The sequence below is a fragment of the Balaenoptera ricei genome, chromosome 7, assembly GCF_028023285.1.
Source record: "Balaenoptera ricei isolate mBalRic1 chromosome 7, mBalRic1.hap2, whole genome shotgun sequence".
Lineage (NCBI taxonomy): Eukaryota > Metazoa > Chordata > Mammalia > Artiodactyla > Balaenopteridae > Balaenoptera > Balaenoptera ricei.
Window position 1 is genome coordinate 35407761 of NC_082645.1, and position 14749 is coordinate 35422509.

A 14749-nucleotide genomic window follows, 5' to 3' on the forward strand; every position below is an offset into this window, starting at 1 on the left:
TGAAATTCCACCTCCCTCCCTTCCTCTCTCCCTCCCTCTCGCCTCCCTCCCTCCCTCCCTTCTCCACGCCCCCCCCCCCCCCCCCCCCCGTCAAGCCTTTGGCATCATTATCCTCATCACTAAATCCTACAGAGTACAGGGAGGAAAACGGTGCACACCATTCACAGAACTGGAGAACTCTACGGGGCGAAAGTTAAAGGGAAAGATCCCGGTTCCTCAATCCAGATCGCCTCTTCTTATACAGATGTCTCTAATGACCAGATTTGAGATGCACATTAAATTGTGTGGATTTCTCAGCACGGCTTCTGGAACTAAATTTTTTGCCCTTTCTCTTAATTTTTTTTTTCTTTTAAGATGCCAGAGCCAGAAAAAAAAAAAAAAATGCTGCATGTGAACTGCATTTTAGGGCGTGTGTGTTGCGGTGTGTGTGTGTGATGAATTTCTGGATTGGATCCCAATACTAAAAAGTGGTTTGGCATTTTTAAAAAGGGTCTCTAAGTAAATTAACATAGAGCGCTGAGTTGCTGAGTTGACCGATCTCTGAATCTCTCCACATCTCACGGAGACCTCACTACAAAGTGAGGGAGTGGGTGTAGGGAGGCAGGAGGAAAAGGAGAAAGGCCATAGAGGAACTTAGCAGCGAAGGAAGATCACCATATTAAACGGCATGGGGTCTAAGTTTTGGAGTATATATTTTTTGATATTGCAATTAAAGTAAAATTAAAAAGAAAAGACTCCACCTTTGCTCTGAAGGGATTGGTTATGTAAATATGGAAGGGATTTCCTGGAGAATACAGCTTTCTACTGTATGGTTAATTAAATAATCACTCAAAAGCTTCCAACGTGACGCTTCTGTCGTAATCCAATCAGGTTACATAGGTCCTAAACAAGAAAGATATTTTCCACATCTGGAAGTCAGCAATTTAGCAAGTACTGCACATTATTAACCAATTCAGAGCCCACTTCCCAGGGGAATTTTTTTTGAAGTTTAAGTGTTCTTAACCAATGCTCTGCTGTTTTGTTAATCAAAAAGCTGGTTTACACTGCACATAATTGGAACTAATATAGAAGTAAATAAAGACAGCCAAATTTGAGGATGCTGAGCACAGGCATTTATCGGAAAAGGAAGAAATCCCTTAGCCTCCAATGGTTCAGGCTCAATTTCTTAGAGAACTGTGAGGCTTTTTCTTCTTCTTCTTCTTCTTTTTTTTCTTTAAGAGTGAAAGTACTTGAGAACCTCAGAGCACAAATTAACTTTCAGTCCCACAGCCTTTGGGCTTCCTTGCAAAGGTAAAGGTGGAGGTGTCAAGAGGACTAAAGAACAGCCTCATGCCATTTTTTTCTGCTTTAATATTGTTAATATGTTACAGCCCCCTGTTTTCAGTCTGATGAAATCTGAAACAAATAAAACCCTGATCCAACACTAGACTTTTACTTATATGAAGATAAACTGCTTTGAACTGTGCTTTGAATGTGTGCCTAAAGCAAGACTTTGAATGCAAGAGTCATTGGCAATTGCACTCAAAGGAGGGAAAAGCCACCCATGGGTTACCACATCCACACTCCCAGAGGTGCACGGCTTTGTGTTTTGTATGTTTATTGGGGGGGGGGGGAGCAGTAGCCACCCAGCATGCCCACAACCAATTCTTCCTTTAGGATGCAAGGAAGTAAATTTTCACTCTTGGTACAGACTCACCTCTTTCCTACCTTAAGTATTTATTACAGTGAGAATCTTCTCCCCCACCCCATTCAGATAAATTACCTATAGAGGAGCATTCAAGACCATCAGTCTAAAATTTAATAATAAAAAAAGAAAATTAAAGATTTCCACCATGGGTCAGGCACATTCTCAGTTTTATGCTTTACATTGCTTTAATATTTCTATCTCTATAAATATATGACTTATCAAGTTCCTTCTCTGAGATTCATTTCTATTATTAATATCCTTTTTTTTTCTCTTCCCACTTTTCCCCACTTTTTTATTTAAAAAAAATCGAGTCCAGGTTTCTCTAGAAGTTTGCTTTTCAGCGTTTCCTCTCCCATTTCCAGGACAAAAGTGTCCCTTGCATGGAGTAATTCCAGGCAAGACCCCACCTCAGGACCCCAGGTAATCACTGGAGCTTACAGTCCAGACACACACTCACTGGCAAAACCTCAGGTCAAAGGATCCAATCAAACGGCTGACAAATCACTTCTCTTTATTATGTATATTAATGTCTGGTTACTTAGGATCTGACTTAAAAAAAAAAAAAAAGACAAGTATTTCCATGAAAAACACCTAATCATCTGATTACTCTGGGCTCAGTAATTGTTCAAGTGTCAGGAGACAGCCTCAACACTTAGCACTGGGAGTGCCGACGTGCAAGTATTTGAATTGGGGTAAAAAGCAATCTTCCAGGTTCCCATCAAGGTGGATATTTGGAGGGTGGCACGCGAAGCGTCCCCGCGAGGGGTGAGCGCGCCGGTGCGTTGCCCTCCGCCCCTGCCTGGCACGCCCCTGGCACTCCCCTCCCCATTTGACCGAGAGAGTTCACACCAAAGCAGAGGCGGTGGGATCGGAGGAAGCCAGAATATAAATTTGTACCGAACACTCTCTTAGTCCGAAGGCCAGGTCGGGGACAATGGGGATCGTGGGATCAGCGGGATGCAGGAGCGCAGGACGCAGGGAAAAGTCGAGAGAGGACTAGGAGCTGCTAGCTTTCGGCTCCTCACACAGCAAAGCAAGTCCTTGCAAATGAATCGCTCCTTCCCGGTCTTTCTTCCCCATTAGTAATCCATTTCGAGATTAGCGCAGACCAAGGGGATTAAAACAACAGATACATGCAAATGTGAAATAATATTGCAATCGACATTGAAGGGAGAAAAATAATTCTTTAGGGTTTCTTTGAGTAAAACAAACTGCCTCCCTCAGTATTCCCTCCACCCAGGCAGCGTATGAAGATGCACTTTTGTTTTCCAGTTCCCTCCAGCCAGGACCTGGTGCCTGTCCCCCCATTCACCTCTCAGTCTGTCAATTTCCTTAACTTTCACAGCCGCTCCCCCTTTCTCCCCTGCCCCCAGCTCCGCTTGCTGGCCCAGATGCCAGAAGAGATACAATGTTTCTGCCCTGAACACACAGCCTGTAGAAGGAATTCGAATTTGGCCACAGCTAATTTTTTTTTTTTAAAGCAAATTCTGTTTATTCTGTACCATGTGGAGAAAATAAAAAAAAGGAACCTATTCTCTTTTTGAAACGGAATTGATCTTTCATCTAGAGGAATTATTTCGACCCTGTGTTGTTACACAGAAGGTGGGAAACTTCTTCTAGAGTTGCAAGCAAAGGGTGATAAGGGGGACCCCTGCACTGGGGTGGGGGTGTGGACGGGGTGGGGGGCGGCAGGGGTCCAAGTCAAGCCAAACGGTTTTCTCACGTGCAAACTCGCAATCCAATCCATTCGGAGTTGAGCCTAGGATAGGAGGGGAAAGTCTATTAAAAAAAAAAAAAAAATCAGGAGCATCTCTCTGAGAAGCCCTTTCAAACAAAATCAAAACAGGACCAGAGAATCTCAGACCGTCTCTAATATCCCTGCTGCGAGGCCCGCGGGCTGTGGAATCTCGCACGTCACCTGGCCCCAGCAGGGCAGCCAGCTGAGAGTTCATTTTATTTTATTTTTATTTTATTTTTTGAAGTTAAGGCTGAATCTCGGCTTCAGTGCTTTTTGGCAACGTCTCCACTGACAGGAACCAGCAAACTTCAGGACTCAAATGAGCGTCTTAATTTATTGATGCAAAACAGGTCTGCTTGTCGCCCCCAGTTCTCGGCGCGCTCTGTCCCCCACGCCCCCAGCTTCGGTCCCTTCATTTGATCTCAGGGTAAGGCCCCCGCAGCACAGGCGGAGGAACACGTTGTGGGGGGGAGGGGTTCGGCCCCCGCCCACCGCCCCCCTCCCCCAGACCTATACCCGCCCGGGAACCCCGCGACCCCCGCCCCGCGGCCGGGTCAGCTGACCTGGCTCGCTCGCCGGCTCCCCGCCCGCCGCCTTGTTTCCGGTCCCCGGGGTCCGCGAGCTGCGCACGGAGCGGGAGCGGCCGCGGCCGCGAGGTGATGCTGGGGGCTGATTACCATGAGAAAGGCTGTGCCTGGAAAAGCCTCCTCCACGCGACTGTCAATCTCACTAAGGGGTGGGATGGGGGGGGACGGAAAGGGGCCCTGTAGGAGTCACCAGAAAACTTGGAGTAAGTTGGATGCGACGCAGGCCCGAGGAGGTGGCTTTCGCCTCAACTTGGAAGGCTGTGGCGTTAAGGGCGCGGACGCCAGCAGTCTCGCCAGGGAATTGAAAACCCCAAATCCTTCCTTCCCTCCTTTCCTCCCTCTTGCCCTCCTTTCAGCCCTCCCTGACCTTTATCCTTATTTTCTTGAAATTCTTTCCCAGTTGCCTTTCCTACATTATCCTTTCTTTCTATCTGATATCTCCCTTTTGCAAGCCCTTATTTTGTTTCCTAACATCTCCTCTTCTCTCTTGCTCTGATTCTTTTCTGCCTCCTTTATGTGTCCAGATTTATCATTTCGTTTTGAAAACACAATGTTTCATATGTAATTAATCTACCAGCAGGAGGTCAGGGACACCCTGACTAAAGTAACTCCCTTGGGTCATCAGAGAACAAGTTCGCCAGGTGTCAGTGAAAAGTAAAATAATAATAATAATAGTAATAAAATAAATATAAATCTATATCTCAGTGATCATAGTGGCTCCCTATTCTGAATTATCATATCGGCTCAAATTGACTTCCTTTTTTCTTAAAAGATATAATCTTCCTGGAAGAAAAATGAATAATACTTGTTCTAGGGAAATTCTATAGAATTAAAGCAATGTGAAAAATTTTCTCATTTATGGTGATATTTTAGCAGGGCTTAACAGACTTTAGAAATTACCATAGGTAATTTAAAGAAACTTAAACTGTGCTTTTTCTTTTAATGACTATTTGGAAAGTGTAAAAAATTCCTAAAGCACCCCTGCCCCACACGAATCAATTCAGAGAGAAACATCATGCCCTGTGTTCTGTACATGCTAAGCAAATTCACAGCTTGAGTTGCTGGGTTGTTTTCTTCGCCAGGTTGCCCTGTTGCCTAGCAGGTGAGTGAACACGGAGCTGCATATGTCATGAATGTGGCTATGGTTTTAGTTTTCCTTTTTTTTTTTCTGTCTTTCATTCATTTTGAGCATGTTGTTCTCCTATTAAAATTCAGAGTTTGCACTTGTTTGCAATTTGTTTACTTTGTTGGATTTTTAAAACTTGTTAGAAGTCAATTGAACATGTATATTAAGCCCTTTTTAGGCCAAGAAAAATAAAGATGCATTAGAAAGATGATTTTTATGCTTCATAATTATTAATTGACATTTTATGATGAATAATTAATCATTTGAATAATTTTGGTATCTCTGATCTGAACACATATTTGCATATCTAATGCTTGATTTTAACTGTGGTTTTTTTTTTTAATTCATTCTCTCAGGACGAAGAAACAAAGTAACATTTTAATGTAAAATTTCTCTCTGACACTTGGAAAAGTTTATTTATTGAGTAGTAGTATTCTTTCCAGATATCCATAAAACTTCTTAACAATTGTGAATCGTTTATGTAGCAGTCATATGCAAATATGTGACAGAACTACAATTAATGAGGAAAAACAATACCCTATGTAAAATCAAGTCACTCTCCTCCCCAAATGCAGAGATGTGCACTAATTATGCACCATTTTTTCTTATTGGAATTTGATCATTGAACTTTTTGGTTATGTCTATTTACACATGTCAAAAAGTGAAAATTGAGGTAATTGACAAATAATTCATACCTGAATTTAAGATAATTTTTTACTTTTACTTATTAATATATGGGCTGATTTAAAGTTATTTTAAAATGATCAAGCAAGCCTATCCCTGATATTTTTATACCCCTGTGTCAGTTGACGTCCAAAGAATCTATTTTGAATACTAACCCTGCAGGTTGCTACCTGTGTGATTACCGACAATCTACTCTAAATTTGTTTCCTTAGCTATGTTGTGGGTACACTAATAGTGCCCATTCTTTCGAGTTTTCTTGAGAACTAAATAAAGTAGTGCCTGAAACTTCACTATAGTGTAGCTTTATTATTGTAATGAAAGGTTGAAAAAATAACATGGAATATACGGATCAATTGAGGACAATTTAATTAATTTTGACTAGTTAAAAACAGCTATTTACCTTTTAGTATCATTCGTCATTTTTCTATTGAGAAGTGAGTGCTATGTTATTAAAGTGAAGAAATAAAACAGAAAGCATCATAGGATTTTTGGCTGGTTTACAGTTCTTTAGACCTCTTCAAAGAATTCGTAGCCACAGACATGAAAATAGTGTTTTTTTATTCTGTTAGTTAAGGAGTTAATTTGTCGTATTCAATATGGTCATAATTTGGTTATAAATATCAGATTTCTTTTAGTCCAAATGTATGAACTTGAAGTTTCTCATGTTCTTTAGTAACATATTGTCTTTGACTGTAAGGGTTAAATGTGCAGAAGCTCAGAAGCGGTCTTGAGTAAGACTTGTGAGAAAAAAAAAAGGGCAAACTTAACAAATTTGGAGACCAGGAATTTGGCTGTCAGAACAGTATTTGTTGTAAGACCATTCATAATGAGCTGAGTGAGCATTTCCTTTTGGAATTGTAGTTATCCTGGGGTTTGCACTAATTCTAAGTACCTATAGTGGGGGAGAAAATCAGTTTACTAATGGAAAATGAAATTCCTTAGTCTCTTAAACATCCAGAAGGCCAGATTTTCTTTTTGATGCAAAAGCGGAAAAGTCAATGCAAATGCTTATGGGAAAAAACTATTGCGATATTTAGTCCCAATACTGACTTCTTTTTCTTGTTGTTTTCCTTAAGACTCCTCAAAACACTTAAAGGGTCCCTTAATTGTTTCCTTTCTCAAAGGATCCATTCCATGCTTCTTTCACGTTGAAACTACCAAAAGGGCCATTTGGACATCAGCCTAGGGGCTCAGAGTGACCTGTACCTTTTTCTTTTTTTCCTTTGTAAAGGGCAATGGGACCAAAAACTGTTTGCACCTATAGATTGTTTAGTGACCTGGAAATAACTTCATGCTGCTTTGTGGTCTTCTTTAACAGTCCTTATTCTGTTAAAAGGTCAAATTATAAATCTTGGATGTTACTCAGTTCTAATTTTGCACCGTTCTAAAAGTGATTTTTTTTTTTTTTGCAGTCATGTTTCAGGTACTTAAATATAAAAACCTTACTCTCAAAAATTATTCTCTTCATGATAATCACAACTATGAAATAATAATAGCTAAGAAAAAAACCTGCTTTTCTAGGCCTGGCAGTGTAGATGTGACCTAGAGAGAATCAATGACTTTCTCCAGAATTCAAGTGTCTGGTACTTCACGGGCCTTTGAATCTGCCAGATCCATCCTCCCGGCAGACGCCACATACAGGTGACATCCAATGTCTTCTCACCTTTCGCAGACATCTTTCTGAACCACTTGTGCCCACCCACTCTGCACACTGCATTGTGACCCACTTCCAGACCTCCTGGATGACTTGGTTAGTACTTGTTTTTCCACGTGTGGCTTATTTTGCCTTTTGGATCTAGCACTTAGGCTCATTTTTCCAGTTACAGCATTGGCTCAGGTAGAATGGTTTCTCTGGCTTTGTAGCCTCTGGCTTCCCAGATAAAGTGTCTTTCCTAGTTCAGTCTTCTCACCAGGACCCTTGACTTAGGGACACTCCCATGGGCAAGTTCCTGCTCGCTCACATTGGCCCCAGTACTGGGCCTAAGCACAGGACAAGTTAGTGATGAAGGAGAGATCATGATACAGGCATATCTGGAAATTGTTTTTTTTCTTGTATAATTTTTAAATTGCTTGTTGACTGGGAACTGGACCTCAATGTGCTTGACACCAGATTCTTTACATTCTCCTCAATTACAGCATATTATAGTGACAAAGATATAGGCTTTGAAATTAGATGAACTGGATTTGACTCCCTGCTTTGTGAGTGCTAATTGTGTATTGAGGACAAGATATGAAGCCCCTGAGAACTTCATTTTTAAAATGAGCAAAAGAGGACTTAAATTTAAGCTGGCTGTGGTGAAAAAATATGACAATATATGTAAAATGTCTGCTACAGGGTAGGCATATCAATAAATAGGAATTCCTTCTCGTGAATTACCTGGAAAATACATGAAGTTAAATTACAGAAAACCAGAGTGAATGTAGCATGTATCTTAGATGATACTTATTTCATCATTTTTAATTATTTTAGTGCCATTTATTTAATTATTTTAATTACTTTATGATTTTATTAGGAATTGTTTAACTGGTTCTTGCATTTTACAGAAATCAATGCTTACTGAGAACAAAGTTGGAGAAGTAACATGGAATTTCTTAACTTGTAGCAGAAAAGGTGGAGTGCTCATGATTATAAGCATCACGATTCTAACCTCTGAGGTAAATAAATTTACTTTACAATTTCATTATGTATTTCACACTTCTGTTTACAATTGTAAGAAAAAATATTTTCCCACCTAATTCTCCTTATATGACCTGGCATAAGAGGAAGCACTCTGGCAGCCAGTTTGGTGTAGCCAAGAAGTGTCAAAGATCACTCATTCAAGGTAAAAAGAAGAGGCCCTTAATACTGTCCAAAGCTCTATACCTACTCTTAACTCAAACTTACGAAGTTTGAAGGAACTGAGAAGGGGGTAGAAGGGAAGGAATAGCACTGAGAAAGTTTGCCTGCAGTATCTTCTCCCCACCACTCCCCCAGGTTGAGTGCTGAAACATCTGCTTGAAAAAAAAAAGGTAAGAATATGTGTATACTAAAGACATTGCTACACTCTGCCGCCTGCAAATTCAGGAGTAGGGTTGTGTCAGCAGGCCCTGGCATGATCTACTGTGTATGTGACTTTTCTACCCTATGCCCTAGAAAGGAGGGTGTCAGGGGAGGACTGGCTTGTGGACACAGGGAGCACATTGTTCCAATGGTTCTGCTACAGTGCAAACCAGGCTTCTTTTTCTCTCTCTGGAAGTAACTTTGCTACACGCAAAAAAAAAAAAAATCGATTCCTATTAAGTTTTTCCTTGGCCACTGTGGAACCATAGGTATGGCTCCTGTGCAACGGGGTAATTTTTCTGGGTTGAGGGAGGCTGGCTTACCTATTGTTCTTGGCTCATGGCTAGCACCCTTCTAGACAAGAGAGACAGAACAAAGCTGAAAGTTCACAGACAATACGTGGCCTTTTAAAACAGGAATGGAAAACTAAAACCTTGTTCTTCTAAAGTTTAGTTTATCTATCTACTGTGTATTTGGAATTTCGTTTTAGAGAAATCAGCATGATCCTGAGCTATAGTATTACCTACCATCATTTAGCATTTATCTGGGATATTGAAAGCTTATTTACAATAATTTGCTGTAGTAGTTCTGTAGAGATGATCTCTATTGAGGTTTTGCTTCCATTGGTGAGGATTCTTGTGTAGTTGTGGAGTTCAAGGCTAGGTGAAATATGCTTGCGAAGGTCATTTGAAATCACATTGGACTTTGAATTGGGGGCAAAGTAATGCTTTTTATGATATTAAAGCAAAGTAACATCATTTGGAAATTTTTAAACCATTGCTTCATTTAGGATCTCTAAATAGTAATTTATTTGACGAAGGAAGGTGACCTCTCACCAATGTCTCTTTCCCAGTCCCCTGGACTAGTGCCTATTATATAGGAAATATTTGTTGTTGTGTGTGGAGTCTGCCATTCATTAAGAAGCTTTAAAGGGCTGTAAACTGATCTCCTGTTTCGCACTTGTAAAGGCCTGAGATAAGAATGAGGATAGTGGGAATTCCCTGGCGGTCCAGTGGTGCTTTCACTGTAGAGGGTGTGGGTTCAATCCCTGGTCGGGGAACTAAGATCCTGAAAGTCAAGCTGCCCGACTGAAAAGAATGTGAGGATAGATGAGCCTAGCAGGCAGGGACCATAGAACACTTAGACTGGCACAACCTCCTTTTCATCAAGTTATGTACCAGATTACATTATTAACACAAACTGTTTTATTCCCTTTCTTGTGTGTCAATTTTACACATGTTCTGAAAAAAAAATGAAGGAGCAAATGCAGAACTGTGTGTATATATTTGTCTTTCTCTTTAAATGGCTCTGATGAGTCTTTTCATGGTTTATTTTTAAGTAAATATATTAAAATTTAATAAGAGGTTTTCTCTGAAAAAGGAAAGAAATCATAAAGAAAAAATGGAGTAGATTAATAAAAGTATGGTTTGCTTAAGAAGGCAGGTGTGTAGTTGTAATTTAAGATAAATGATCCCCTCACCCTGTAATACCACACAATAGGTAAATAAAGAAAACAGAGACGATGGGGAATTTTGTTTTGTTTTTCCGTTGTTTTGGGCCATGCCTCGTGGCTTGTGGGATCTTAGTTCCTCGACCAGGTATTGAACCTGGGCCCTCGGCAGTAAAAGCGCTGAGTCCTAACCACCGGACCGCCAGGGAATTCCATCTCCTTCTTCAAATAGACAGGCTCCATCAGCCAGTGGGCTGGGTGTTTTTCCTGCCAGCAACTTCAGTTTCACGTAGACCAGTAACTGGTTGCCCAAAGATACTGAGGCAAAAAGTATTAAGTCCTGATTATAATACTTTCGCCTTCCCCTCTCTCTTCTTCCCTCTGCTTCAAGTCCTATTTCTCACTCAGGGCCCTTACCTCTTCTTATCTTTTCTTTCCATGCTTTCTATTCAGAGGAAAAACTACCTTTTAAAGATAGCCTTGTTCGTAACCTTCACAAGGCTTAGCTTTTAAATAATAAGATATGACCCTAGGATTTGAGATTTCCACTGTGCTGCAGAAAATTACCTGGAGGAAACAGAATGTTTACCTGAAATTCGTTATGAGGAAGGACAGTTCAATACTATTACTGTCTGCCCACTGCCTAGCATAGAGCTTGGAACATGAGAGGCACTGAATAATGTCTTTTGGATGAATGAATGCATGCATGCATGAATGCCATGTAAAAAAGCCAGACTTAAAACAACAGATGCCGTTTGTTCTTCATGGCAAATAAGAGTTAAAAGGCATTAATGTAGGTGCAAAAATCACTGTGGTCACAAACAGGATTTTGATATTATTTTTGAATTCTGAGTATAATATTTTACTTCCAAAATGAAATACCTAAATCATTTACCAAGCAATAGAGATATAACAGTCCCTCAGTCACTCACTTGCAAAGGAAATTTTCAATACAAATAAAATCATACATATTTATACTAGGGTAATTCAAAATAACTTCCTCACATAAGCACTGCTACGTTCAAATAAAATCTTGCCAACACTTCTGAGTACATTGCTTTAAAAAAAAAATGCTCCCTGTAGCGTCCGAACTATTTAAAAATTTTGCCAGCTTCTTCAACATACATCAGTTATCTCTCTTCAAATCACTGACAAGAATTTAAAAACTGCTTCATCAGAACAACTGTTACCCTTTCTCATACTCTAGTGAGAACCTGATCTTCTAAAAAGGACCATATTTACAGCTTCTTCTGAAATTTTGAAACCATTTGGCTGATATGTTTTTGCTACATTTTCTTTTCCTGATTTAATTACTGGGGACATTTGCATGAAAACAGGGGGATAGGGACATAAGATTTGTGTCTTATGAGTTCATCTGTTTCCGATGCTTATTCCCCACCTGAGATCAGTATCTATTTTATTACAATTGGGAGGCCAGGAACTAGATTGGAAAAGATGAAGAAGTTGTTGGAGATGAACTAAAGTTCAGAAATAGGGACTTAGGAGCTAAAGGATTGGTGGGTGATATGATAATGGATTTTCTTCTAGTTTACTTATTTACCCGCAGTCATCATGTCAGTCACACATGCTGTTCCACTGAAAAGATCAAAAAACTGGGGAACTGCACAGAACTGGTGGGTTGATTGATGCTTCTCTAAGAAAATGCCCAGGCAGTTACTACTCTGTCGTAGGGGTCGAGAGGCGTCAAAGAAAACAGTTTACGAGCTGAGACGAGGTCATGTATGAACTCTAGAGACGGCCACTGAAAGTTGTGAAGGAGACAAAGCAAAATGTCCCACTAATTTTGACCGCCTTCACGAGGAGAATCAGAGAAGACTATCGACGTGAATTCTGCGCATCTTCACCAGGAGATCCGTGGGTATGTAGAACTGTACATGTTCAAAACTGAAGCTGTAATCTTCTCCTAACTTCACTTTCTCCCATGTTCGCCAGCTTGCTAAAGGGCATCAATGTCCATCCAGTCTCCTGAGCCCAAACCCTGGGTTGACCTTTGACTCCTGTCTTTCTCTTAACTTCCATAGTGAATCACTAAGTGCTAACGACCTTACTTCCACAAGTTCCTCAAATGTGCTCAAATCCTCCCCACTTACATCCCTACCCTGTTTCAGCTACTCAGCATCTCTTTCCTGAAAGAGGAAATGCCCAGCTCCTAACGGACTTCCCATTTGTAGTCTTTCTTCCCTCATATCTATTCTTCATACCATCACCAGAGTGAGTGATTGATCTAGAACATAAATCTGACTGTGTCACTGCTGAGCATAAAAGCCATCAGCGATTCCCCATTACATACCAGCTGTGCATCTCCAACTCAGGTAACCCTAAGGATGTAACCCTAAGGATGGGTGTTTTAATATTTACAAAGAGTGTTTTGAAATAATACTACTTCAGCTTCAAGTTTGTTTCTTTCCCATAGTTTTGGGTAAAATTGAGGATCCAAGAAGCTGGGCCATGTTAATCTTGCCTGTCCCCAGGGTTTGAGTACCCTAGTGTGAGAAGCACAGTGCCAATGCGATAAACCACAAGTTCTTTAGAAAAGCACATGCGGTCCTCTTGGATGGAATGTTTTCTTTTCTTCATCCTCTTCTCCCACCACTCTTCAAATGGCACATTACACTTTTATAATATTGTTTGCATTTTCCCCTGAACAAACCATGCTGTTTCCAATGTTAGGGCCTTTACCTATACCGTTTACTCTACCAGGAATACTCCTTCCTGCTCCCTTTATTTGGCTGACTTCTCTGTTCATCCTTTAACTCAGCACACATGTCATCTCCTCCTGGCCCTTCTGTGTCCTCATAGCATTTAACACTCTGCACTGAGGTCCTTCCTTTATGTCTTCTTTCAACTGGAATAAGGCCTCCCTGAGGTCAGGGACACTGTCATCTTTGACTTTATACCCTATGATGGGCTGAATGTTGTGTCCCCCAAATTTAATTTATTAAAGCCCTAACCCCCAATGTGATGGTAATTGGAGGTGGGGCCTTTGGGAGGAAATTAGGTTTAGATGAGGTCATGAGGGTGGGGTACCCATGATGGGATTAGTGGTCTTGTAAGAAGAGGAACACAGAGATCATGCTCTCTCCTTGGGCATGCAACTGAAGAAAGGTTATGTGAGCACACAGCAAGAAGGTGGCTGTCCACGAGCCAGGAAGCCAATTCTCACTAGGAACTGAATCTGCTGGCACCTTGATCTTAGACTTCCCAGCTTTCAAACCCGTGAGAAATAAGTGTCTATTGTTTAAGTCACCCAGTCTATGGTATTTTGTTATAGCAGCCTTAGCTAAGTGTTCCCAACTCTTAGTAAGTATCTGGCAGATAGTGAACACTTAAGAATACTTTTTAAACTGAATATGAATGTCATGGTACAAACTAATTTTTATTACTGGACGAAGAACTCCAAGCACATGCTTTTTTTTTGTTTTTTTGTTTTCACATGCATGTTTTATTGATAATGCGTTTAGCCACCAGAAGACCTTCCATGCTTCATGTTAAGAGGAGACCCAAAAGATGGAAATTTCTCACTGCATTTTTGAATAACTTGCATTAGTTTAAACATGCATTTGCAAAAGTATTAAAATAACAAGACCTTTCACATGTAAACATTTTCAAATTTCAAAGCTTTTACATATGCATTATTTTACTTGATTCTTATAATAAACTTTCAAGGTTGGCAAATATTTTTATCCCTAATTTGGAAAAGCAGGAAATTAAGATTTTGATGGAGTAAGACAAAATAATCAAACCTATTTTGGGAGTCCCAAGAATGTTTCAGATATGGAAACATCTTTGGAAACTGGTAAAGGGCAAATCTTATTCTTATGTGACAGATGAGGAAATACGGTGTTGAAAGGACTGGCTCAGAGTCACATGGCACTACTGTCAAAGTAAAAATTGAACCCAGTGTCCTGTGACTCTGTTTGGTCCTGATACATACATATATATATATGTATTAGAAAGGAAGCCATGGTCTTAAGAGAACACTGGAAGGAATTTTTTTCTCTTCTTTTCCATAACTGGTCCGTTACTTTAGCACACAAAGACACCAAATCATAAACACAGTCATTCAGGAGAGTAGTTTGGAAGTGAAATTGGAAAATTAATTTGGCTTATTTGAGATAGGAGAGTAGGGGCAGCAGGGATCATATAGAGACTGAACATTTAAAAAATAATTTGTTCCCTTTGCCTTAAAGTCATAAACTTCTTAGTTTTAAGTAAACATAATGAAACTATCTGAATATATGTTACCTGCAATTTTCCGGAATTTTTTTCTGATAAATGTGAGTTCTAAGAAAATGTATATTTCTTAGAGTTCTGTTGTTGAATGAAGGGCTGCTTCCAGTGAGAGGCTGTCTTTCACTTCTCTTCACTCAGGATTTTATAAAGCAAATTTAGCGGATATTCTTTTGAAGGGAAAAA

The 14749-nt window shown here is 40.2% G+C and overlaps 1 long non-coding RNA gene across 6 annotated transcripts in view; it reads left to right on the forward strand.

Moving 5' to 3' along the window:
- The first annotated feature begins 3550 nt into the window (after positions 1 to 3550).
- Positions 3551 to 14749, forward strand: part of LOC132368477 (uncharacterized) — a 46286-nt gene continuing 35087 nt past the window's right edge. For 3 of the 6 annotated variants that reach the window (XR_009504093.1, XR_009504094.1, XR_009504096.1), the window contains exons 1-4: positions 3551 to 3852; positions 7495 to 7572; positions 8367 to 8477; positions 12004 to 12191. This is a non-coding gene — a long non-coding RNA (uncharacterized LOC132368477). Of the gene's footprint in view, positions 3853 to 4041; positions 4082 to 4168; positions 4216 to 4970; positions 5115 to 7494; positions 7573 to 8366; positions 8478 to 12003; positions 12192 to 14749 lie in introns of those variants that run through there. The other 3 variants (XR_009504095.1, XR_009504098.1, XR_009504097.1) reach the window with 3 other exon arrangements.